The 24,339-nt window shown below is 44.1% G+C and overlaps 1 protein-coding gene across 2 annotated transcripts in view; it reads right to left on the bottom strand.

The window, feature by feature from the left end:
- Positions 1 to 23,513, bottom strand: part of pio (zona pellucida domain-containing protein piopio) — a 200,088-nt gene extending 176,575 nt beyond the window's left edge. The window contains exon 1 of one of the 2 annotated variants that reach the window (XM_037423643.2): positions 23,302 to 23,513. The gene's annotated coding sequence lies outside the window, so the exon portion shown is untranslated. The remainder of the gene's footprint in view (positions 1 to 23,301) is intronic. The other variant, XM_075893947.1, reaches the window with a different exon arrangement.
- Positions 23,514 to 24,339: the final 826 nt, after the last annotated feature.

Below are 24,339 nucleotides of genomic sequence, written 5' to 3'. Positions count from 1 at the left end.
GAAGAAGGCTCGTCGCGGAAGCCTTCTTTTCCCACTTCGAATACAAACGGAAGGTGCTCGTGCCTCCTTTCAGGTCCACTGGCCACTTGGGCGATGTGGCCATTCGTAAAGCTATTATAATAATTTTTTCCAGAGCCTGTATGAATTCTCATCAAGGAATCACAAGTATAAAAAGCAGAGAAAACGCACGTTCAAGGTGTTTGTAAAATTTGCACGATAAATCTCAAATGCAGTAACGTTGTTCATGTTCTGATTCAATAATTTTCAGACCGCGTGAATTGAACTGTTCTCGCAATTAGGAGTGTGCCTTTGCTCGCTTCGCCTTGCACAGAGTATGTGGGCTTGGAGCGCAACATCTGTGCGGGTAACAATATCTGGGGTTTAGCGTCCTAGAACCACGATTCAATCATAAGATGGTAGTGTAAGTTTCATGTGATAACCACGCACAAAAATTGCTTTGTTTGCGTTATATTCATGTGTTTTCCTTGCAGAAAACACGCACAAATATATGCAATTCAAGACCACATCTTTCGTGCAGTGTGCACTGAACAAAAAAATTCCGTCAAAATCACGAGAATAGTTAAATTTGCGCTGTCTGCAAATAATTGATACAGAACGTAAACAGCGCCACCGCACTTGAGATTTATTCGTTGTGCAACTTTTACAGACGCGCTTACAAGGTGTTTGCTCTACTTTTTATAGATGTGATTTCATGCGCCGAATTGAATCTGGTAAAGTGCGCAAGCTGTCACAGGCAAGGGCTCATTGTCGAGATAAGTATACAACCATAAACACCATGGATGGGCGCGATAATGTAGCCACGAGCGAAACGTGGCGAAAGCGGCATGTGAAGTGAGTCCATACATCCCGCCGGTCAGGCCGACTGGAAACAGAAGTTTACTCGTGAAACCAGCGCATGCTACATCTATTATTAACTGCAGGAAGCATAATATTTTCAACACTTGGTGGCGCTATCCTCAATTCAAGTGAGCCGAGGCCACGCATCGGAGCGTTCGAGTTAAAGCTGGTGACGGCGGTACCTACAGCACTGAGTAGCTATTGTTATCTGCGGAGCAATGGACCTAACGTAGCTAAGGCTGTCACCTAATATAGCCTAGCCACAATTGGTCGATTTTACAGTGATCATGTGGCCACTATTTTTCACCACCATCATCAGTATTAGCGGTCTCCAATCGGGAGTCCAGCTACCAAGGCGCACACGTTGCGGTGCAGTTGCGTTCAAGTTACGTTGGACTGACGTTGCAGTAGCATCCATTCGCCCCATGCGCCACGCGAAGTCGTGGAGGCTTCCATGAATGTCTCGCCCTTACTCGTGATCATCAGCAGATAAGACCTAGCTTTCTTTGCCGCTCGGCCAGCACGGGCCCATTCGTAAACTGGATAACAATATGACTACAATTACTATTATGTGCCATAATCATGCCTTTTGAACATTGTGTGTACAAATAACAGTGTCTGCAGTGTCACATTCCGCTCATACCCTAGTATACGTTTCGGATCACAAAACATACCAGTGGTGCCTCTTTTTCTGTCTGTGGAACAATCGTCATGGTTATGACTTGTAAGCGTCCACCAACAGCAACGTCTGGCTCCTAGAAGGCAGCTTTCCACCTCACAATGTGAATATGCTGTGTGTTCGGCGCAGGCGTTAACAAATTAGTGTCTTCTCATTCGTTTAAAAAAAACCTATGAAGTCAAAGAAATTGTGTAATGATTTCTTCAATAAACACCACGGTAAACAATCTGCATCACTCGGGGGCTTCATTGGACCACAAAGGGTTAACAGTACCAAATGTTCAAGAGCACTAAATCAAAATAGTGAACTTGAATTTAGACGCATGAGCGTGCACTTGTGTGCGTGTTCGTTCAAGTAGCGGCTAGACAGCCATAGTAATTCTTATCAAAATTGGCACTTCCCGCTGGGACGTATGTACGTTAGCTGCATCACCGCTAACCATTTAGTCTTAATAAGAACTCTCAGGGCTTGTTCATACAGCTGACGAAGTCGCGACTTGTGTGAACTTTAGATGGCAATTGTTTACGTGCGCGTGGCTTCATTTCCTCACTTTATTTTTTCTTAAAGACCTCGCAGTGAGGTAATCCATAAATTGGGGGGTTTACAAAACTGTGGCTACATACGTCGTCTCTCGATGGTGCCAGGTCAGTTTTTTCCCCAGCAGATGGCGATAAGACGTACGCCTCTTTAAGTGCCGGTAGGCCGATCTATGAATTCGAATGGCACACTTAATTCAATCTACTGAATGGATGAGGAATGTAGAAAGCCGTATGAATGTGCGACCAAATCTGCTAGCACTCAAAACGCTAGGAAGAGTGATGACGGACGGGCGAGCGCGAGGGCCTTCTCAAGAAAATTGGCCCGAACGCCAACAGGCAGCCGAAAGGGCAAAGAACCTTGGCGAGTGAGCTACTATTCCATCACCGTAAGCTGCTGCTGTTACCGGCTCCATAGGAACCACCAGCAATAAGCCGCACAAGTGATTTTCCTGATGCACCTTGCATTTTTCTTTTTATTGCGATGAACTCTTTCGGCTGGATTTTGCTGCCAGCGTCGGCGTCGAAGTCGGCGTCGCTGTCGCTCGCCATATATGTATACGGATCGATATATATAAGAAAATATTCCAGAAAAAGAATCCGGTGCGCGGAATCAAACTTGGGACCTCTAAACGTGAGTGCGAGGCGTTACCCACTGAGCCACGGAGAGGCACGCCCTTCAGCGTTCAAGCGGCAAGCTATTAAAGACGATAGTCTTTCTTTGGGACCTTCGACGCAAAACTTTTGGTCTGTCTGTCTGTTTGTACTTTTGTCTGTTTGTCCATTCTCGACGGCATCGGGCACTTGTAACGGCCAAGCCCATCTGCAGCGCCCAACTATGTTGCTCGAGGTTGAGCATTCATGCTTGTGGAATTGTCAAATAAAAAGCAATAATTGGACATGTCTGGGGCACCATAACAAGTATTTTATTTATTTATTTATTCACTGGATTTCTGCTGGCTTCAAAGTGAATCCATAAGCAGGAGTGGGTAACATATAATTATAGCAAACTGAACATTTTCACAATTTATTACGCACAGAGAATACCGCGGATACACAGGTTTTAACGCGGTAAAAAGAAAAATATACAGTGCATGACATGCAATTGCACATAGCATGATACCTATATAAGTACGTACTAACTTCACTTGTGTACTAACAACGTAACGTCACAAAACAAAGAGTACAAATATGGCAGAAAGATATGCTATAAGTTTTTTAGCTCCGATAACAATGACGCCACTGTCACCGCCTCCACAATCCCACCAGGGAGGTGATTCCACTCGCGTACAGTTCGTGAGAAAAAAGAGCCCATGTGCGAGTTCGTTCTACAAGAAAATTATTGTAATTTTTTCGAGTGATCCGCCTGCGTGGGTCGTCGCACGACTTTTTCTATATACATACTTGAATCAATGCCAAGCTTATCGTGATAGAGCAGGTACATATATTTCAGTCTTTCGCGACTTGTATATATTGTGTATGTGAGCCTTTTACTAGAAAAGACATACATAAGTAATTTCAAGGACCGTAGCGCTTATCACGGTGCGCTGGCCATGCAACGCTTGCACGGAAAGACGAGTGTTTCCAAAGCTTTGCTAAAACGAGGCGGTGGTGGCACCTACCTATCGCCTTGCGTTCTACACGTTATCACCTCTGAGATGGGCACGCAAACCCGTCTCAGAGCCATGCGATTTGTTTTCTAAAAACAACTGCCAGATGGCGCTCATCTCTCACGTGTGACGTGACTTGATGCGGTCGTTAGCCTCTGCTGCACGCTCGAGGCACTCTAACGCAGCGCCTCCAGAATACCATTCACCGAGTTTCTTGCGTAGAACATCAAATAAATGTCTTGTTCACTCTCTCCACACGCAAGACTATCGTCTTTCGACGACATTTGCAGATTACATGCAGATAGTGGGCCGATTTTTCTTATTTCTACAACTTACCGCTGTTGACAGGCCATCGGGGGGAACTATCGTGTTATCGTCATTAGCGGCAAGATGGTGCATGAGTGCGCATCACAACATCGTCACGCCGCAGAGGCGCGTGCTCTTATCTCCCACGCGTACTTTGCCCATCGGAGAGGAGGAGAGTTGACGCTCGCTCGCGCGGCCTTATCTCATGGTGGGGAGGATCGGACGTCCTTGCTGGCCTTGGGATCTCACCCGAACAATTCTGTTGTAGTTACTGGACGCATAATGGTCCCTGCTATTGTTGCACAGTCTCCGGTTGCGAGGAGAGTGTTCTTTTCAGACACAGCGAAGTAACAACCCAAATGCTAATTTGCATTCATCTGTACATGTGAGTGAATTTCGTGAGTCATTTGTGTGTGAGAAGAGCGGGGCATGTTTCGATCTGCTTGCCATTCTGTGCGTTACACTCCGATTTGTTGCTATCACGTTCATTGCTTCACTTTTGAGGCAAAGCTCTGACTTTTTAGAGCCCGCACTCGCTGTCATTTTTTTTAAATATATCTATTCTACCGCAGCAGGATGCCATCATAGCGAATCCACTTCTCTTCCTGTTAAGCAACAAACAGAAAGCTAACATTTATTACATCGAAAAGCTCTGCGTCCACAACCGAGCCCCTTTGGTGCTGTCTTTTAACAATTTCTTTTCTCCCTGTCACCCATACGCCCAGCCAACGCTGCGGGAAATGAAAGGTTGATTGCGCATGCAAATATAATGACAACTCATCAGCGCTTGTCTTTATTACTCACGTGTGCTTTCACATATAAAGTCCTTGCTCTAGAGACGAACGATGTGGCGCTGTAGCGAAAACGGATCGTGAAACAATCCACCTCCAATAACACTATTCATTCACGCGTTTCCTTCGAGTGCACGAGTTCTAACCTTACTTCAGCGTTAAAAGCCTGCGCACGCTCTGTGAGGGTTTCGTTGGAGAACGATAGCTTTCAATGGAGTCCAATGAGATCAATCGAGACATCCGAGGCCGAATATACCCTGCTCGATTTTACAGGGAAAGCTGTTATGAGATCAAAACTCTGGTCACGCGCAGCGCCGTTGTTGTCCGCCGCCACCACCACCGGTGTCCGTAACCACTATCGTAGAAATAAGAGAAAAGAACCTAGTGCGAGCAACACATTGGGGTTAGAACCCGGGTTCAGTGCGTGCCAGCCCAGTATTCTACCAGTGAGCCACGCCGGTGCTTGGGACATGTTCGAAAATTTTCCTTAGGCAGGCTTGATGCCAGGAAAGGAATCACGTTATTATGAGTAATAAATTAGTGTTTTAGAACAGCTAAATAACAACCAGTCGTCACAGAATACGAATAGCGAAACGAGTGCGTCGTTCAATACTCCTACCCGCTACATAAGCTCGTTCTAGATCACCTATTATTCATTTATTTATATTTATTTTTATTTACCTATTTATTTATTTACCAATACTGCCACCCTCAAGGAAGGTTTTAGCAGAGTGGGTATACATTTGTTGAGTTTACACATTTGCAACAGACTAAACATAAGACAAATACTCTACAGGCTTTGAGACGACAAAAAACTCGATAATTTTTAATAAACAGGAATAAGGGCATCCAACAAAATTAAATAAGCGCCGTATTCAAGATAACCGGCAGCATAGAATAAATGCTGCAGTGACTAAAATACACAGCAGTACTTCATGTAATAGAGCACGTACAGTTATTGTTCAAACTGAGTAGTAAAAAGAATCAAAGATGTCAAAGAAACATTATTTCATTCAGTAATTGTCCTGGGGAAAAACGGATATTTGAATGTGTTATTACGGGTGGTGAATAGAATCAATGTGAACTCATGCCTCCGCCTTGTGGCATATACAGTCGAAAAATGAAGTATGCGTGATAGATCTACCTGAAAGTAACCTAACACTAAGTGAAACAAAAATTTCAATCTCAACACAGTGTTTCTCTGTGTCGCAGTTGGGAGGCTGGCCCTAGCTAATAAACTTGTTATTCAAGTACAGTAGAAACATTTATAAATAAATCTAACAGCTCTGCTATTAGTTTTCTCGTTTTGTTGGTATTGGTTTTAGTGTTAAGGTACCAAATAATTGATGCATATTCTAGAGCAGGTGGAACAATTGGCTTGAATGCAGTAATGCGAACAGCGGGAGTGGAAAGCTTGAGAGCTCGTTTAAGATAAAAGAGTTTGTGATTGCACGTGCTAATTTCAGTTTTTCTATGTTTTATCCAGTTTAGGTCATGAGAAATCCGAACACCAAGGTACTTGCATTATTGTACCTCTTACAAGAAATTATTATTTGCTGAATATTTATGAAAAAGGTTCATAAAAACTATCTTTTCAACGAACTGTCATCTGCCCAACGACATCTGCCACTTATTGCACCAACAAATGACCTTAAGTAATGCATCGTGCAAATGAATTTGGTCTGTCTGGTTTTCTATCTCTGTGTACAGGATGCAGTCATCATCATATAACTTGACAGTTACCCGTATACCATGTGAAACATCGTTGGTAAATAACAAAAATAACAGTGGCCTGAGCACTGAGCCTTGCGGGACACATGAATCAACTGGTACGGCACGGGAACAGTGATCATTGAAAAAGACGTATTTTTTCCGAATCAAAAGATAAGCGGAAATCTAATTTAGAAGGTGAGTATTTTTAAGAATTTATTTCAATTTGAACAATAACCTATTTTAAGAGACCGTAACGAAAGCTTTTTCAAAATCCATAAATATTGCATCTACATGTTTTCCAAGATTCATAGCTAGTGCGAAATCATGCGCTGTAGTTACCAACCGACTACAGGGAGAAAACTTTTTTCCTGAACCCGTGCTGTGAAGGTGATAAAATATTATGCTCACCTAGGAATTCAGAAATACGCCTATGTAATATATGCTCAAGGAGCTTACTGTTGCGCATACCCACTTAAGACAAAATTCCTCATCGTCATATGCTACAGCATGAAAAACTGGCACAAAATTCCTTTCAAGTGTGTAGAGCATACGACGCTTCTGAGAAGAATTACAAAGAATAACATATTGAAGCTGGCCTACTACACAGAAATTAATATATTATCGCGTAGTTGGTTCCTATCAAGTGTGCTTGCAGCAGGTGCCCAAGTGAGGGTTAAAAAAAAGCTATGAAAGGCCACTATTCTAGCTTTCACTGTGACCGTGTTGCGCCGTCCGCGGCGTTTTTTTTTTCTGATCTCATTCAACAAAAAGAAGAACCCATTCGGCCACCCCTACGCTACACAAAGATCTTTTACGCTATCGCCTTTGTTTTCGGCTAAGACTCCAACCTGGCAATTTGAATGAAAGTGCCACGTTAATCTTACTTCAATAATAATGTATTACTAATAACAGGACCTTCGATTGATCTGTGGCTCTCAATGCAGTTCCTATGTTCTGAGTGCTAGCTACGGAGACTCCGTTCGTCGTTTTCTCCTCGTTGGCGTAAACAACCTGTTGGCAGAGGGTAGCATGAATGTGCAGCAGGCAGAGATCGCAACGGGGGCCAGAATAGGCGAGTAGCGACCTGTCCGAGAAGGCACCTTCTGGACAGTGTCGAATTCTCTGATGTTAATCCAAGCGGAGAGGCCCCGGCCAATCAGAGCTTACAAGATCGCGAATCAAGTAGCATTAGACATTGTATAGGATATAGTATACTTAAATCTATAAAACTAGCTTGCCTCTGGACAAAAGAAGTTATGGCTTACACTTAGATAGTGGCAAGTTCAGATAGCCTTTTAGAAGTGAAGCCCCTTACACCGTGGGCTGTTCGTACCGTGTTTGTAGTAGTAGCCCACTCTTGTTTAGCCCTTAGAATATCCCCTGAATAGCGGTACCTTAAAATATGGGTATGCGATGAAAAAATGCGCCATGGCGGTATTTGGTGCGTTCACTAGATGGACGGGTGGACACACAGATGGACGGACGCACGGACGCACAGATGGAAGGACACACGGACAGACGGAAGCACGGATGGACTCGCGGACACATCGCCCTACTCATCATAATTCACTCCGTGGATATGCTGTAATTGTTTGTGTAGTCCACGCTTTGAAATAAATTTACATTAATCGAATCGCTGCTATCAAATTGCTCTTACGCTGCAACAAGTAACGCAATGAGTTAGTTTGACAGCTGATAATTCGGTAATGCAGCAAATATCTCTAAGTGAGTAATTTGAGAAAAGTTACTCGTTACTTTCTCAGTTCATTTCACTAAAAGATAGGCATGGCTGCTTAATTTAGGCCCTAAATGTTAGCTGAAAATGGGTAAAAAATAGCTTGATGTGAGCGTGAGGCCCATCTTTAGCTTATCCTGCGATTCCACAGAGATCTCCCAATTTTCATTGTATGTGACCTGTAAAAAAGCGCACACCAGTTGGTGCATGAATTATTAGCTTTTGTTCGAATGATTTTATAGCGATTTCATTCATTTTGTAAAGTAATATTATTGTAATGACATCACAATGGAGCAGCGATGCGATATAGATAGATAGATAGATAGATAGATAGATAGATAGATAGATAGATAGATAGATAGATAGATAGATAGATAGATGTGATGGGGAAAAGCAGGAAGCTTAACCGAAAACAAATACCCATTTGGCTCTCCTGAACTGGGGAAAGGGAAACTGAAAAGTAGGGAAGAGAGCATTGACAGAAGAAGAGATGGAACTAGTAACACACACACAAACACACAGGAGTGTCACCATTGTTCAACAAGCCAACAGGAACTTGAAGAGCGCTTTTGTCACTTCTAGGCTCGCCCATTCCGGCACTCCTGGACTGACTTCTCAAGAAGCGTCTGGTCGTAGATTCGCGCACACATTGCTGCGAGTGAGTGCGTCTGACAGCTGTAATGAGGGCACTCAGATGAAGCATATTCAATAGTTCCATCAGTGCCGCAATGCACATGCAGATCCGTCTGCCCATCCGACGCGGCAGGCAAAGGCGTTTGTGGAAGGCACCCCCAGCAACATGCGGCAGCGAATAGTCGTCTCTGATCGGGGCAGGCCACATACAATAGCAAGACGTTGACACGAATTCAGGCTGTAAAGATTGTGCGGAGAAAACCGCGCATGTTCCACATTGACCTTGCAACTTTCTGTTCGAGCATTTTTGCTGCCTTGCTTCTCAATACTAGAAATGGTATCTCACCATTTTTGTGACCATTCTCAGCTACGGCGTCGGCATGGCATGCTCGTTACCAGTAATACATATATTGCAAATTACTTCCAGAAAAGTTATTCGTTGTCAATTTAAAAATTTATCAAAACCACTTTCTAAATTTCAGCTGTAATCCTCCAGAAGACCTTGCAGTACTTTTGCAAGTAGTCATTGCATGGCTTTATTACTGGATTTGATTTACAAACAAAATTGCTGCCTCAAAACTATACAATCCGCCAAGTATTAGCGGAGTTGCGTGCTATAAAAGCTTTCACTTTGCTTTCGTTCCAGCGCACGCGCTGGAAGCAACAGAAGAGAGTTGAGCAGAAGGGGACTTGCATTCCTCGACGCATCCCCTTGGGTACCTCCCAACCTTTCTCTTTTTATTTATTGTGCTAGCAATTATATGGACACTCTCGGCTGGATTTCGCCGCCGGCCGCCGTCGGCTTCGATGTCTTGCACCGTATATGTATACGCGTCTCTCTCTCTCTCTCTCTCTCTCTCTCTCTCTCTCTCTCTCTCTCTCTCTCTATATATATATATATATATATATATATATATATATATATATATATATATATATATATATATATATATATATATATATATATATATAAAAGAAAACGCAAAAAAGAAAAAAATCCTGAAAAAATAATGTGGTGCATGGAATCGAACGTGAGACCTCTGAGCCATGAATGCGAGGCGTGAACCACTGAGTCACTGACTGGTACCTCATTGAGCGTGCAGACGGCAAGTTATTTATACCTACTACTTACCGCTGTTGGCGGGCATCTCGAAGGGGGGATTATTGTGTTTTCAACATTATCAGCAAGATGGCGCAATGAGCGCGCAGAGGCTGTCATCACACGGAGAGGAGGTGAGTGGACGACCTCTCGCGCGCCCTTATTTTTCGGTGGGGAGAATCATACGTCTTGGCTGGTGTTAGGCTTGAAACGATTCTGTTGTAGTCGCGTGGCGCACAAAGGTCACTGAATTGTTGCGCAGCCTCCATTTGCGAAAAAGGCGCGCTTTTCAGACACAGCGAAGTGACGACTGAGACGCTTATTGGCGTTCATCTGTACCTGTGAGTATGTTTCGTGCGTCATTTGTGCGTGAGAAACGCTGGGCACGTTTCGATCTGCTTGCCATTCTGCGCATGCGTGACCTTCGAATTTGTTGCTATCACGATCATTGCTTCGTTTCTGCGGCATTGCTGTGACTTCTTTCCGAAAGCAAAAGTCAAGTTTAATGGTTGCACGTGGAGCTACTGTATGTCGTGGCATCCAGCTGTGGCTGCGTCAGCTATACAGCCCTGATGCTCAAGTCAGCCTGTGCCGGTAGAGTTGGCTTTTATGTGCCCACTCATTGGGGTGTAGAGTATCGTTTGTGAAGAGAAGAGGGAGTGATGGTCCCAAGAAAACTTGTTGTTGGGCTAGTTGGTAATTCGTCATATTGTAAATAAGTGAGCACAACTTTGTAATCCTACGAACACCCATTCATTCACTCAATCATACTGCCGGTTTTTCAAATGGATGAGCGAGTGAATGTACGAGTGCTTGTGGTAGTACAAAGTGCTCATTTTCTTACAATATGACCGATTGTCAGCTCACTTTGAGAGTCACTCGTCAATGGCAGCCAGCATATTGCGATAGAATGCTTGGCTTCTATACTCTTCTCAAGCTGTTTCTAAACAATAAATGAGCATTTACACTAGAGCGACAAGAAACAGACACTGGGCCGATAAACCACCCGTCAACGATGTTGCCGGCGAACCCACTGGTATCGCTATGCTGACGACGAAGAAGGCGCCTCGAAAGAAAACGTATCATCGTAAACGTAGAAGCAGACTCAAAACATCAGCAAAGCACGTAGGCAGTCATGGCGTCGGTAAGCGTCAGGAAACTAGTGACTGAGCAGAAATTTACCCTGTCATTGCTTTTATAGCAAAGAAAAGGAAAAAGGAGGCCCCACTCGAGACGTATTGGTCTTCTTGCACTCGTCACAGAAGTTGCTTCTTCGCTTCGCCTTTGTCCCTACTCTCGTCTCACGACGCCGTGGGGGTGTGGCAGCTTGGGCTAGTTGGTATGGCATGACGATAGTTATAGCGCGAGAACAAAACGACGACACAGTGTCTTTCGTGTCCTTTTTGTCTCTGTGTCGTCGTTTTGTTCCCGTGGGGGACTTGCACCGCGTAACAAGAGAGAGACAATGGCAGAGTAGAGCTGAAAATGTGGAACTGGTGGTGCGTTTTTGCAATTTCTTCGTGGGAGTTTTGTCGTTGTCGCTGCGCGCGCTTCCAGTGTGACTAGAGAGTTGGCCGAGAAGTATTCCAAGGCGCAGACGGAGGTTTACATCGGCGGACTATTGGCGTCGTTACTGCGTAAATAGGACGAGGAAAAGACAAAAGACGCTCCCAAAACAGTCAGCAGGTCAAAATTGGTGCGGTGTCACTTTAGTGAAAACGAGCCTTAAGAAGCACAACCGTGCTTAGTCTTCCGCCGATGCTAAACGAGCTGATCAAGGTAAAGTCACTGGAATGTGGAAAGCACGGCGTTTTTCTCTCGCCGCCTCGCGCTTTCAGCGGGTCTCGCCGCAGAAATGAGCCAGCTTTCTCGCCTAGTTAGTGTATGGGCACGATCGTGGCCTTTTTATTAATTGCATATAAAAATTTCTACGACGAGGCATACCTATCACGAATATGAATGACAGATGGTAACCTGTAATCATGGCATGAATTTCAATAGAGCATCATTTACATATCGTGCACATGATGCGCTCACTGTCAAATGGCTCGCTTGCTATTCACCAAAATTGGTATTCCGTGCCATTGTTGAATGACGAACAGGAATAATAAGCGATACCACGAAAATAATCACATCCGTATCAGTGGCAGCGTGATTTACATGCCACAATCTTGGTCGGCTCGGCACCAGTTCACTAGCTTGACAAAAGTTGACGCACACCTGAATTTGTCATGCACAACCTAACTGTACAGCGAACATAAGTGACATGTGGGAACAGGAAAATATGACATGCATGTCAAGTAAGCCATAATTTTCACGACGTGCTAATGGTGCACTCACAGCTGGTTCACTATCCTGATGTGTGCACACCATGGCGTGACGTTACTGATTGACGAACATAAATACATAAATGATAGATTGTAACAAGAAAATATGACATGTTTCTTGTCCCCACTTGCCTTTCGCCCAGACGCGATGTTCTAGTGACGGTACTCGACTGCTGAACCGCAGGTCACAGGGTCGAATCTTGGCTGCGACGGCTGCATTTTCAACACAGGCGAAAATGCTGTAGGCCCGTGTGGTCACATTTGGGTGCACGTTAAAGAACCCCAGGTGGTCGAAATGTTCGAAGTCCTCCACTACGACGTCTCTCATAGTGACAGGGTGGTTTTAGGACGTTCAATCCCGCATATCAATCACTTGTCATTCGCGTTACACCTATCTCCCGCAATAACAATCTTGATATATTCCGAGCCAACGAAACGACAGTGAGCGTGGCGTATCAGTCACGCCGTTCATGTCACGCACGTTTTTCTTTTGGTGTTCCCACCTGTTATTCGTGTTCATCTTACAGTTCCATTACACAATATCGTTTCTGTGTATATCTAGATAGCGAATCGACAGGGAGCTCACACTGAGCGCAGCGTTCAAACAATGCCGCACATGAGAAACATGATATGACTATTATTTTTGCATCTTATGTTTGTTTTCATCATAAAGTCAGCCCATACAATGGCAATTTCGGTGTATGTCTAGCTAGCGAACCAGTCGACAGCACTTTATGAGTGTGCTAATTGTTAAGTTGATCATGCCGTACATGACATGCAAGCAATAGGTTTCATGCTACCACGTTTTATTTGCAGTTATCATACCCATGTATTTTGTCATGGTATTTTTGGCGTACCTTCGTTTAATTAAACAGCCAAGACAAACTGAAGACCACACCAAATAAATTATGTGCATACCATGCGTCACATGATTTTCACTTTAATACCAGTCACTTGCGTTCTTCATGTACTTCATGTTCGGCTATAGTTACAGTGGTTATAAAAGTTCAACGGAGCGGCCGCAATAGCACCAATGCAGTGGCGTGAAAATAGTGCGGTTCATCACATTCATGCTATGATTTTCATTTTACGACCTGCAACTTATAATTGCCATGTGGAGTTACGCAAGACCAATTTCAGTACACTATTAATTGCGAAACGGCCAGGAAAGCACGAAGTTGCAGGCCACTAGAGAGACACTTCAAAAGCGTAGAAGTTCGTTAAGCAATGCTTCGCATTTAATCAATGCCGACAGTCGAGTGCCGAAATGCCGCACAGTTCGCATTTTCGTAATGCTTTAGTACGCGTGCACGCAAGTATAATGGCCGCCATTTCTTTCTTAGACAGGTAAATAAAAACGGAGTGCTCTATTTGGGGCTGCAGAAGCGCACGCAAAGTGTAAACCGTGCGTTACTCTGCGTAAAACTAACATTGCTGCGCCGCAGCCTCAGCAGCGTTGGCGCATATATGGCGGTGGCCCAGACGGCTACGGCACTTTCCCCGTTCCAGTGCGTTTAGCACAAGAGAACGCTCCACGCCGCCAGTGCCAGAATCCAGAACGTCGCACCTTCGAATCAGTATTCAAGGGCAGACGCATATCGACGCCGTTGACGCACGTGTCATTGATATTCTTTGCCCCATATATCGCTACATCAAAACAACCAGATGGCCTTCAATAGATCGTCATAATGTTTCAATATATTGACACTAGTGTGGCAGCAGTGCTTCGTTACTGCCTCTTATCACCCCACCTAAAGCTGCTCCAATTGCAGAAACGAAAACGTCCCGTCAATGTTGATACAGATAACATCTCCTTCTTGCCGTTCATATAAGGCGGTAAATCGGGCTCCACACTCAAGTCATAAATAAAATCAAAACGCGTTTTCTTCTTCCTTACTTTACTCAATGAAACGAAAAAAGGTGTCAAAACAAAAAGCTCCTTCGTCGCAGCTTGACAGAGCTATTTTTTACCTGTACACCGAAAACATACAGCAAAATGCACAAACATAAAACAAATACAGAATAGACCTATAATGTTCTATTTACACTTCAGTTAGCTCACAGGACGTCTGTGTAACACAATATGAAATAAAAGAATAAAGAAAAACAGTACGAAGAATAAAAAGAGCAGTGCTGAAACCACACCAAGACATGCATTTACTTATTATTACAAGTTCTAATAGATGATTTTGTGGTAATACATTTTGTGATAAAGAGATACCGTTTAAATAAATAATGAAGTCAGGTGCACAATATTTTTTAATGAATAGAAGCTGGAAAAACAAAATAACTCTCAAGCAAAAACTAATCAGCTTGTCGGGAAAGTAACTTAGCATTGTTTCTCATATTATGACTTTGCCCTTCGGTTCAAGCTTCCTTCTCGAAATGCCAAAGGAAGTAGTGCTTTTCAATGATCAAAAGCCTGAGACACCATCTTTGATATGCGCAAAGTAGCACCAAGACTACTTGTTTGGTGCCCACGTGAAGGAAGCATAAAAACTACTTGGGGAAGGGTTTTTAGGAAGAGCTGCAATAGAAAGGTTCTTCTTTAACAACAAACAATGGGATGCGAAGCAGCAGTGGTGGACAGGCAGTTGACCGGGCTCGTCAACTAGGGCACCGGAAGAACGGCTTAAAGTGAAACACGGTGTAGCATTTACTCGGGTAAGCGTTTTTCTGAAACGCAAAGACACGGAAAGCAGGCTTTGTTTCGTGTAAGTTTTATGGCAGATAAACGAGCTGAAAGAGCGTTTTCACTCGATGTGCGCTCGAATGTTGCGAGCGGTGGAGAGGGTGAAGCAAGAATAGATGACACGCAGCGAGCGGCGACACGCTAGGAAGAAAGCGACGTCCACGCGCGCGCATTGCCGGGAAAGACATGACCTATTTGGCACCGCCCCAACACCTGCGGCCAGGGGACGGCAGTGCGGACAGAGGTAGAGCGTTCCACGGGCTAGTCAATGAGCTGCTTCGCATCTAACTTTCGTTCTGCGAAAAAAACAGCCTCGTATACACGAAGGGGTAACTTCGAGAAGCAGCATCGCAACCCACATCATTCTTTTTTCTTTGTGGGTTCCTATTGATGTTCATTGAGTAAAGCAAGAGATCGAGCTAATCACATGCAAGCGTTCCGTTTACTTTCCATATCCCCAGCTCAACTTTTCTCATTGTGTACAAACGACATTCACAGACCCTAAACAAAGTTGTCGTTGAAGTGCACAATATCACTGTGACTCAGTACAGCATAAATTAGCAAAACTTTGTCGCAGTCTTATGAGCTCAAAAAAATAGTCGTGTTTTCTCATTTCTCAAGACGACAGCCTAAGCTGTTCAATATGCTTCAATGAAGATGGGAATCATCTCGCAAAACTTCTGATCGAGGTCATCACATGAGCGTATGCAGGTCGTGTGCGGAGGAATACGAAATCGCACCTGGCGTGCAGCAACTGTTAAAACGATGACTGCCGAGAACACTAATGCGTTTGTCAAGGCCATATTTCCAGTTTTGAACGGGGAATTGTAACAGAAAGAGGGTAAAGGACGACGCCGTAGACAGAAAAGCCAACCATCGTTCGTCTGGCAGGCGACAGCGAAAATAAAAAAAAGACTACTTCAAGCGGAAAATCAGGTTTGTTGGAACTTCGAAAAATATACATTTTTCATCGTAGTAAGAAGAAACAAAAGAATTCAAAAATAGAACATAGAAGCCAGCATTCTAAAGGTCCTGAATTTTATTTTTCTGTGCTCCACTTAAGAGCTTCTTATTTCTTTTGGCGATGCAAAACGTCTCATTCCAAAAGAATCACAATTCCAGCAAGGTTATCTTATGGTAATCAATGACTAACTGCAGCAAGCAACGGTTCTTGCGAAAATTAAAGAGAATGGTGACTAAAGGCTACTTATTGTATTGACGAGGCTATTACTTCACTATATGCGTAAATTATTTTAAATGAGTAATTGGTTAAACTTTGCTACTTATTCATAGTGGCCTTATATGGTAAGCAGAATCGTTTCAAGATATCACTTGTAAGAGATATAGTTGTGGATATTGATATCCACAAATATCCAACAATATTGTGTATATTGATATGCAATAATATCACGGAAGCTGTGAAACCATTATGCACATCACACGTGCCGACAAGTACATGCATAAAACAAGGATATATGTGTTCAGTGCAATATTACAAACTGGTAAAGTTCTCGCCGTTTTTATAAGAAATTTCTCGCCCTATAGTTCCGCGGTTTAGACGTGAATAACGCACAGGCCATTCAAAAGCGACGGTGAAGATTTTTCAATAAAAAAACAAAAACGCACACACACACTTTGGACAGGAGAGACACTAACATAAAGTGTCGCGTGTCCATTGTGTTCTTTGCAGACTGGCACTTTATCTGAAAGTGCTGCGCAGCCTTACGTCATTTTATAGGTGGCATCAAGGTTAAACCAGGTCTAAAACACACTATTAGGATTATTCCAAAAGGTACGTAGATGTTTAGCGTCCATATTCCCTAATGCAAAGAATTAAGATGCTTTGTTTTGTATTGATATTACAAGAATACACTATACTTTTGCAAAATGATGGACTCAAACACGAAAGTATTTTAAAACAAAAGGTTTTCCTTAAGGGCGCAGCATTAAAGCAAGTTACGTTTCACCTCACCTGCCGAAAACATCTTTGTTTTTTTTGTCGTATATTTTTAACCCTGCCGTAAGGAAAGAAGTAGTATTAGTTAGTTGAGGCCTTTCGGTAGATACCTGTGCCATTGACTATAACTGCATTACTCTGAAGAATCTCATTAATTCAGATTTTTGTTACTCTCCTGCAAAGTGAAATGACCTGACTAGTTCAGTAGTGACCCTTTTCAATATCACATTCATACTGTGGAAGCTCACATGGAATGCGCCGTTTAAAAAAGGAGCAGTTGTACACGAGTAAGCAAGACTGACCGATAAAACTTGATAAAGTCGTTAATGATGTTACCTGCAGAAGACCTATTATAATGGATGCAAAGTTTTGGCTCAAGCGAGAACGTTGCCAGAGTGATCGAGCCCCTTTCGATGAACGCGGCGCAATGACCATTCCGTCAACGTGCATGCACGGTCAAGCACGTTTCTCGCTGTCTCAGGACCCGTAACGCTTTCAAATAATTGGTCAGTTGGCACACTCAAAAAGCGGGGCCACTTTCCATATAATGAAGGCCACTGAAGGCAGGCCACTTTCCGTATAATGCGAACAATTTAAATGGCGAGTTGGGCTTGTCGGTATCAAATTCGGGTTCACTGCATAGCAAAAAACGACACAAGGACGAAGCACAAATTTGGCGAGGGCGACGCTTATTGGGAAAAAAAATCACAGCATATTCATGGAGTGAATGATGAAGAGTGGGGCGAAGCTTTGAAAGGTTTTATCGGCAAACCATGAATCATCCGCTGGCCACGTCCATCCGTTCGTCCGTCCGTCCGTCTGTCTGTCTGTATGTCTGTCCGTCCGTCCTTCCATCTAATGAACACTCCCAAGTACCACCACCTCACATCTTTTCATCATATATTCATCCTATACAAGTACCGCCATCCAGCGGAAGTTCCAAGGACTAAATAGAGGAGTGGCTACTGCATACAGGAGACGCACGACTCGCTTTTTCGCCCCTAAACAATTCCCTAGCTTGCACTCTTCCGTGCAAGGCGTGAAAGAGCGAAACTGGACGATGACGCATCTGCTCACTCCTGGGTTGTTGGTAGGCTTTAGCTGGCTGATGTTCTTACCGTTGGTTATCAAGCGCCATGAGGTTCAAGTTAGGCCACAGAAACATGAATGGTGGTTGCCCTAACTAGAGAGACGTGCGATGACCAAGCGTTCTCAGCTCAATATGGCTGCGCGAGCACTTCATCGTTGGCCTTCTGTCAATTCGGGCTCTTCCCGCCGCACCTCTCCCGTGCCATTTTCGATCCGCACCCAAGGTCATTGGCTCGCCGTTTGCCGCCTGACATCCACTTGTTCGGATAACTGTTGCCTTGTTCATTTTTATTGAGTGAGCATTAAGATCAACCTAATGGCACACATTCGTTTATCTTGGTGACCGACACACAAGGAAAGAGTCAAAACGGCACATAGACGCTTGCACAGACGTACACTACACAAACGTGGGTACGCGATCTCTCTATCGCTGGTCAGTTGCACGGATCGCACACTTACAAAACCTTCAACCCGAATACAAGATGTGGTCTCAGTTGGCGACTTTTCCGGTGATTTGCGGTTTGCTTTTCTAAATGACAGACGTGCTGCTCATGGGCGCGTTGGTGTGTGTGCGTGTACGTGTTCTGTCGTTTTCGCATAACTATATATTGAGGTCGAAGTGCTTGCCGGCTGCTAAATTGACTCTGACGCGTTTAATAAAGAAAAACCAATAATTATTTTTCATAACATAGACTAGAGCGAAGGTGTGTACATTACAAGGTATTGTGCATGCCATTTTAAGGCACACCTTTATTTTCAATTACAAATGTTGCTCCTAACTCAAAATATTCGTAATCGTATTAAGAAACGAAACATAAATTGATCGCGCCCGACGCACTGGAAGTGCGGAATAGAACTGAGCGACACGTGACAGAGTAGTGAATACATATAGATACAGGAACGCAGAAGTATCTGGTCAGAAACATCGGTAAGCATTTTGGAATACTCCAGTAAAGTGCTTGCGTTCGATGTGTCGCGGTTGTCTGTTTCTTCGCTAACGTAAAGAGGCGTGAGAAACTATTTGACTTGTCTGCGAGAAAAAAGCGTGGAGGTTTGCTGTCTCGGAGTTTTATGTTTCTGAATTAAAGAAAATGCTGTCGTTGCGGTTCTATTGCACGCAGTTTGAAAGAAACACATGATTTCTACAAACAAAAGTAAAGTGGCACCTCCATTTGTATCCGTCACTCTCTTCAAACAAGTCGGACATAGTAGAACGGTCGCACTACATGCTCGGTCGGTTTCGACTTGGCCGTTGCAGTTCTATGGTGACTCGAACTTTCACAATCTCTGAACAAATGTTATGCATAAATTATCATGTAGCACGAATTTTTAATATAAACAACGGCACGTTCAAAATGAACGACTTTTTCGTAATTACTCACGTCAATGTCGTTTTGATTAAGACAAAGTACTCTCACCTACATGCAGTCTACGTGTGCAAAAACAATAGGGGATGTCACTCTTATAGGATCTTTAAAAAATGTTTTATTTTGTAAAATACAAACACGGTGTATTTTTAAGGAAATAAAAAAAAACTGGCGTTTAAAAATGAGCAAGCGCAGTAATTGTGAGAAATATTAGAACAATATAAGAAGAAACAATACGGTAGGATAAGTGCAAATATACTAATGGCTAACTGTCCGATGCAACTACCACAAAAATGAGAATTTTCTTGTGGGCACGCAACACTTTTGGTGCGTGGAAACGATTTCTTATTTTCCATTCATTACTTTTTCCACATGAATGACAGGTCTGTTTCTTTTTCAACGTAAAGAATAAACAGCAAAAAGTTGAACGTCAAACACTGCTGCCAAGACAGCTTTTTCTGGAATCAAAGGTACAAATGGCACATCTCTCGAGTATGCCACCGTAATTTATCTTGCACAGACCAGCCATTGAAGAGAACAAGCTAAGCATATGACCCACGGGTCAATACATTCCTGCGCCTGGGACATGCAACCTTTTCTTTTCGTAGAAAATAAAAACCGCAGTAAAACGAATTGAAAAAAATCTGCAGAATCTCTTTCTTGAGTTGTGTGAGTGATGCTTCAGCTCAAACTTCTGTCGCAGTCTGTTGCAGCCATGCTTAGAACGGTATTTTCGGGTGACAAGCCGCAGGGAGTCTGTAATCTTCTGTTTAGAGTTGATGAGCATCGGAAACCACCACGCCAAAGTGGCGTCGCACTACATGGTAGGCGCACCCAACTAACAGCGAAACGCGAGTATGACACTAAGTTTTCGTGAAGCTGAAAATTTCCTGATGCGTACAACCCTCTGTGTCTCCTTCATGTTGTCCTGCACAGGTTTTTATATTCCACTACAACAAAAATAAGTCTACTTTTTATAGAAAATGCTCTTTATTTGCTGTCCCCATCTGTCCAGCGCGTTCGTGTGTCTTCTGATGAATACTTTCACCTTTAGTAAGCATCGCTATGTAGCCTACTGGTTGTGAATTGCCTTTGAAGCGTGAAGTCGCCCCGCCACGTTGGTCTAGTGGCTAACGTACTTGGCTACTGACCCTCAGGCCGCGGGATCGAATCGCGGCTGCATTTTCGATGGAGGCGGAAATGTTGTAGGCTCGTGTGCTCAGATATTGATGCACGTTGAAGAACCCCAGGTGGTCGAAATTTCCGGAGCCCTTCACTACGGCGTCTCTCATAATCATATCGTGGTCTTGGGACGTTAAACCCCAAAAATCAATCAGTCAAGATCATTCGAAGCGTGAAGTCGTGGGCCGAGACCCAGCACCGCAACGAAAAATTTTTTCTTCACGGTCACATCACTTTTATGGCAAAAAACAAATAGAGTGACAATTTCATACTTGATCCTAAACAGAATATCTATCTATCCGTCTATGCATCTGTCTTTTCGTCCACCTATTACGCTGGCCGTGAACCTAAAGATTATGAAGGTCGGCAGCACTTCCTTGTGTGGCCATCTTAAAAAAAATAAAACGTTAGACCCTCAGAAGTCGACGCCTAGAACCACGGCTGCATATTTCAACACAGTTGGTGCGATGATCATTTTGGTAGAAACGCGGTTGAGAGCGCTGCTCCACGGAAGCCCACAAGCGCAGTCACGTGGTTTTGTTGCAAAATTATTTTGCTTTCTTAAAGCATTTGGAAAAATCGCACCGCAGCCCGTGCGTACACAAAAAAAATGAACGTTATACAACATGATGAAGTGCTCTTTTTCTTGTATACAGTGAACATTACAAGTGTTGCGAAATTGATCTTGTTAATTCATGTAACTCATGTTAATTCAGCATGTAAAAATAACCTAATGGGTGGCCGCAAACCAAAGATTGTTGGTTTTATTCCCCTCGGTTAGGTGCTTTATTTTGAACCTTTCGCTCTTGTTCCACAAAAAAACTCTGCGCGCACACACGTATGTGGATGAAAGTGCAACGCTGACTGTATGAAATGTGTCTTAATAGGTACCGCCCTTTTTTGTCGTTTGTGCTGACGAATCGCTTTTCTGCGCATACCCCTAACACACAACATCGATTGTCTCATTATGCATTGCTTTGGTCTTTGTGATGCAGGCTGCTAACAGTTACAGGCCACCACCCTTCATTCAATCAGCACTTACGGTCCCACCTTAACAATTCTTTACGTTCTTCGGGTATTAAGATTAAAAAATACATATAAAATGCGCTTATAAGGTTGAGAAGAAAAGTGTCCCTGCTAGGGTGAAAGGTGGCGGAGGCCGGGAGACGGACCCCTCCATAAGCCCCCATCCTCACACGGCGGCCACGTCTCCATTCCTGGTGGCGTCTTCGGCTAGTTCTACAACCCAGAGTTGCCCCCCCCGGACACATGTTGAAAAGCATAGCCTCTCGCTTCACGGCCGGGGGAATTGTGACTGTAGGGTTAGTGCTGTGTTTTATTGTGTGAGTAGCGGCGTGACAGGCCCATATGACATGATAGAGCTCGGAGGTTTATGACACAGCGCTGATAGGGGCGTAGAAATGCCTGAATCAATAATCCCTGATGAAACCAAGATATTATCGTAATAGGGGACTCGTTTCAGACAAGTGAGAGTCATAACATCGTAAATTAAATTAAGGCAAGAAAAATTGTTGTTTTATCAACCCTACCAAGAAAAAAGAAGCACAACAGAATGCATTAGCGACTACAGCCAAATATTATACAATCAATTCGTTGGTAGCTAAAAGAAACAAAACAAAAATAAAGCGGCAACAGCGAAATAAAAGTTTATTCATTTGTAGCACTAAATATGACGAAAATATCACGCAGTTTCAAGTTCCAGAAAACGTCGCCTGATCACTGATGAGAATGCGTGCGCGGTGATCTTGCACTTGTGGTTACGTAAGTATGATCTGCTGTTGCACACCATGAAATCATGTGCTTCAAGCACTGCAATCATTTACTGGTACAGCAGGCATGTATAGAGAATCTGTAATAATATAACTATTGGGGCTTAACGTCCCTAAACCACTATATGATTAGAAGAGACGCCGTAGTGAAGGGCTTTGGAGATTCCGACCAGCCAGGTTGTTTATTATGCATTTATATGTAGGCACACGGGCCTCAAGCCCTTTCGCCTACATCGAAAACTTAGCCGCCATGTCGGGATGACCTGCGGCCCAGCAGCGAAGTGCTTTAGTCACTATACTACTGCTGCGGGTACAGAGAGTTGTCTTTGAGATCTTGAAGTGCCCACGGCGAATTGATGCACTTTAGTCGACTTACAGGCTACCCGTGTTTGGTGGTGGCACACTGTAACACGCGTTAGGTGCATGTGCACGTTATCACCTGTTTTCCGACGAGCTCTGTCGGCCGCGTGAGAGAGATGAATTTCAATGAAGCTCGTATGGTGACCCTAAATGTACGAAAAAAACAACAAAAAAAAAACAAGGCAATCGCCTCCTTCAGCTGAAAGTAACGTACAGGATTCGCTGCGACGAGCAGAATCAACCGTACCATCGGGTTATTCCGCGACCCTCAGGCTGTGTGTCCTACAGCGATTCATTGGAAGTCAGTCCCACGCTACGCGCACGCATAAGGTTTTCTCGCAACCCTTGAGGAAATCTGGGACGCAGCGCTCGCAGCGAGCGGCTGCCGCATCTCGCGGCAGGGAGTTACACCTCCAGACGATGTGGTCGGCAATGCTGAATCACACTGGTCACACCGGTATATTTTGTGGCACAGATCAACCCGGCATGTGAGCGTCTTCGTATTCAGAAACGCATGACAGAGTGCGAGCACAACGCGGGTGCCACCCAAGTGGCCGCAGAAAGAACTTTTGCTTACCTAGAGGCAGTGGAAGCCTTCGATGTTCGTTCTTCGGCAGGGTATCGCCTGGCGTTGTGGTGCGGAGTTCTCTTGCGAAGAACACAGTGTTGCTCTTGAGTTGGGGTTCGCGCACGCAAAATCCGGCGTTTAGGTGGTCCGAGCTCGTTGGTCGACTCGGTGCTGGCACACACACATCCGCGCAGTACGGCGACGACGCTCGTTTCCGCACTGGGGGCCCACTCTCGCCAAACCCGTTTTCAAGTGACCTCAAGCGGAGAGTGCGGCCTACGTTTTTATACGGGGAGGCGGGGTCTGCCCACGTGACTTTCCTTCTCCGCTAACAGGTAGACAGGCGCCATATTTTTCGTTAACTTTTTATTCGTGCGTCTGTTCGTGCACTCGTGCTTCTTTTTCCAGCATCTCTCCCTTTCGGTTTCCGCCTGTGATGTTCAAGCAAAAATGTAGATTGAGGTGCCTCCACGTTCTCCACGCAAGAAATGATCACATGTTGCGCGATTGCACCCATGGGGATATTGCCTTATTCTGTTCAGACATCCTTTGGCTGGTCAAGTCCACCTCTCTGCCGAGGCCTGCCGGGAGCTTGTCAGTGGCCCCGTGTTCACTTTCCTTTTCCCTGTGGCTGCCGCCGAAAGCCTTTTGAGGGCTTTTGCAGCATGAGTCAGCCAGGCTCTCAATGTGTTTACGCAGGTGGCTGTCAAGCACCTTGCCTTCACATACGCTACCTAGTTACCCCAGTCATTTTTTTATTATTTTACTCATGTTTTGGAATTTTCATCATCTAACCTGTCCATGCTCAAATTGCATTTCTTGAACACTGGCGTGTTTTTACAAAAGCCACAGTGAGTGAACATAAGTTCGCAGTGAGTGAACATAAAAGGAATAACAAACATTTCTCTTGAGACGTCTGGAAATTTAATGTGAAAATTTTAAAAAGATGAAGAGTTTAATCGCATTTTCAGAGGCCACAGAACACTTAACAAATAGAACACTTCAATCCTGGGGACACAAGGGGGAACTATTTAAACAGATCATTAC

Source organism: Rhipicephalus microplus, chromosome 4 (genome assembly GCF_043290135.1).
Source record: "Rhipicephalus microplus isolate Deutch F79 chromosome 4, USDA_Rmic, whole genome shotgun sequence".
Taxonomy (NCBI): Eukaryota; Metazoa; Arthropoda; class Arachnida; order Ixodida; family Ixodidae; genus Rhipicephalus; species Rhipicephalus microplus.
This window is presented reverse-complemented; position numbering and strand designations above follow the sequence as displayed.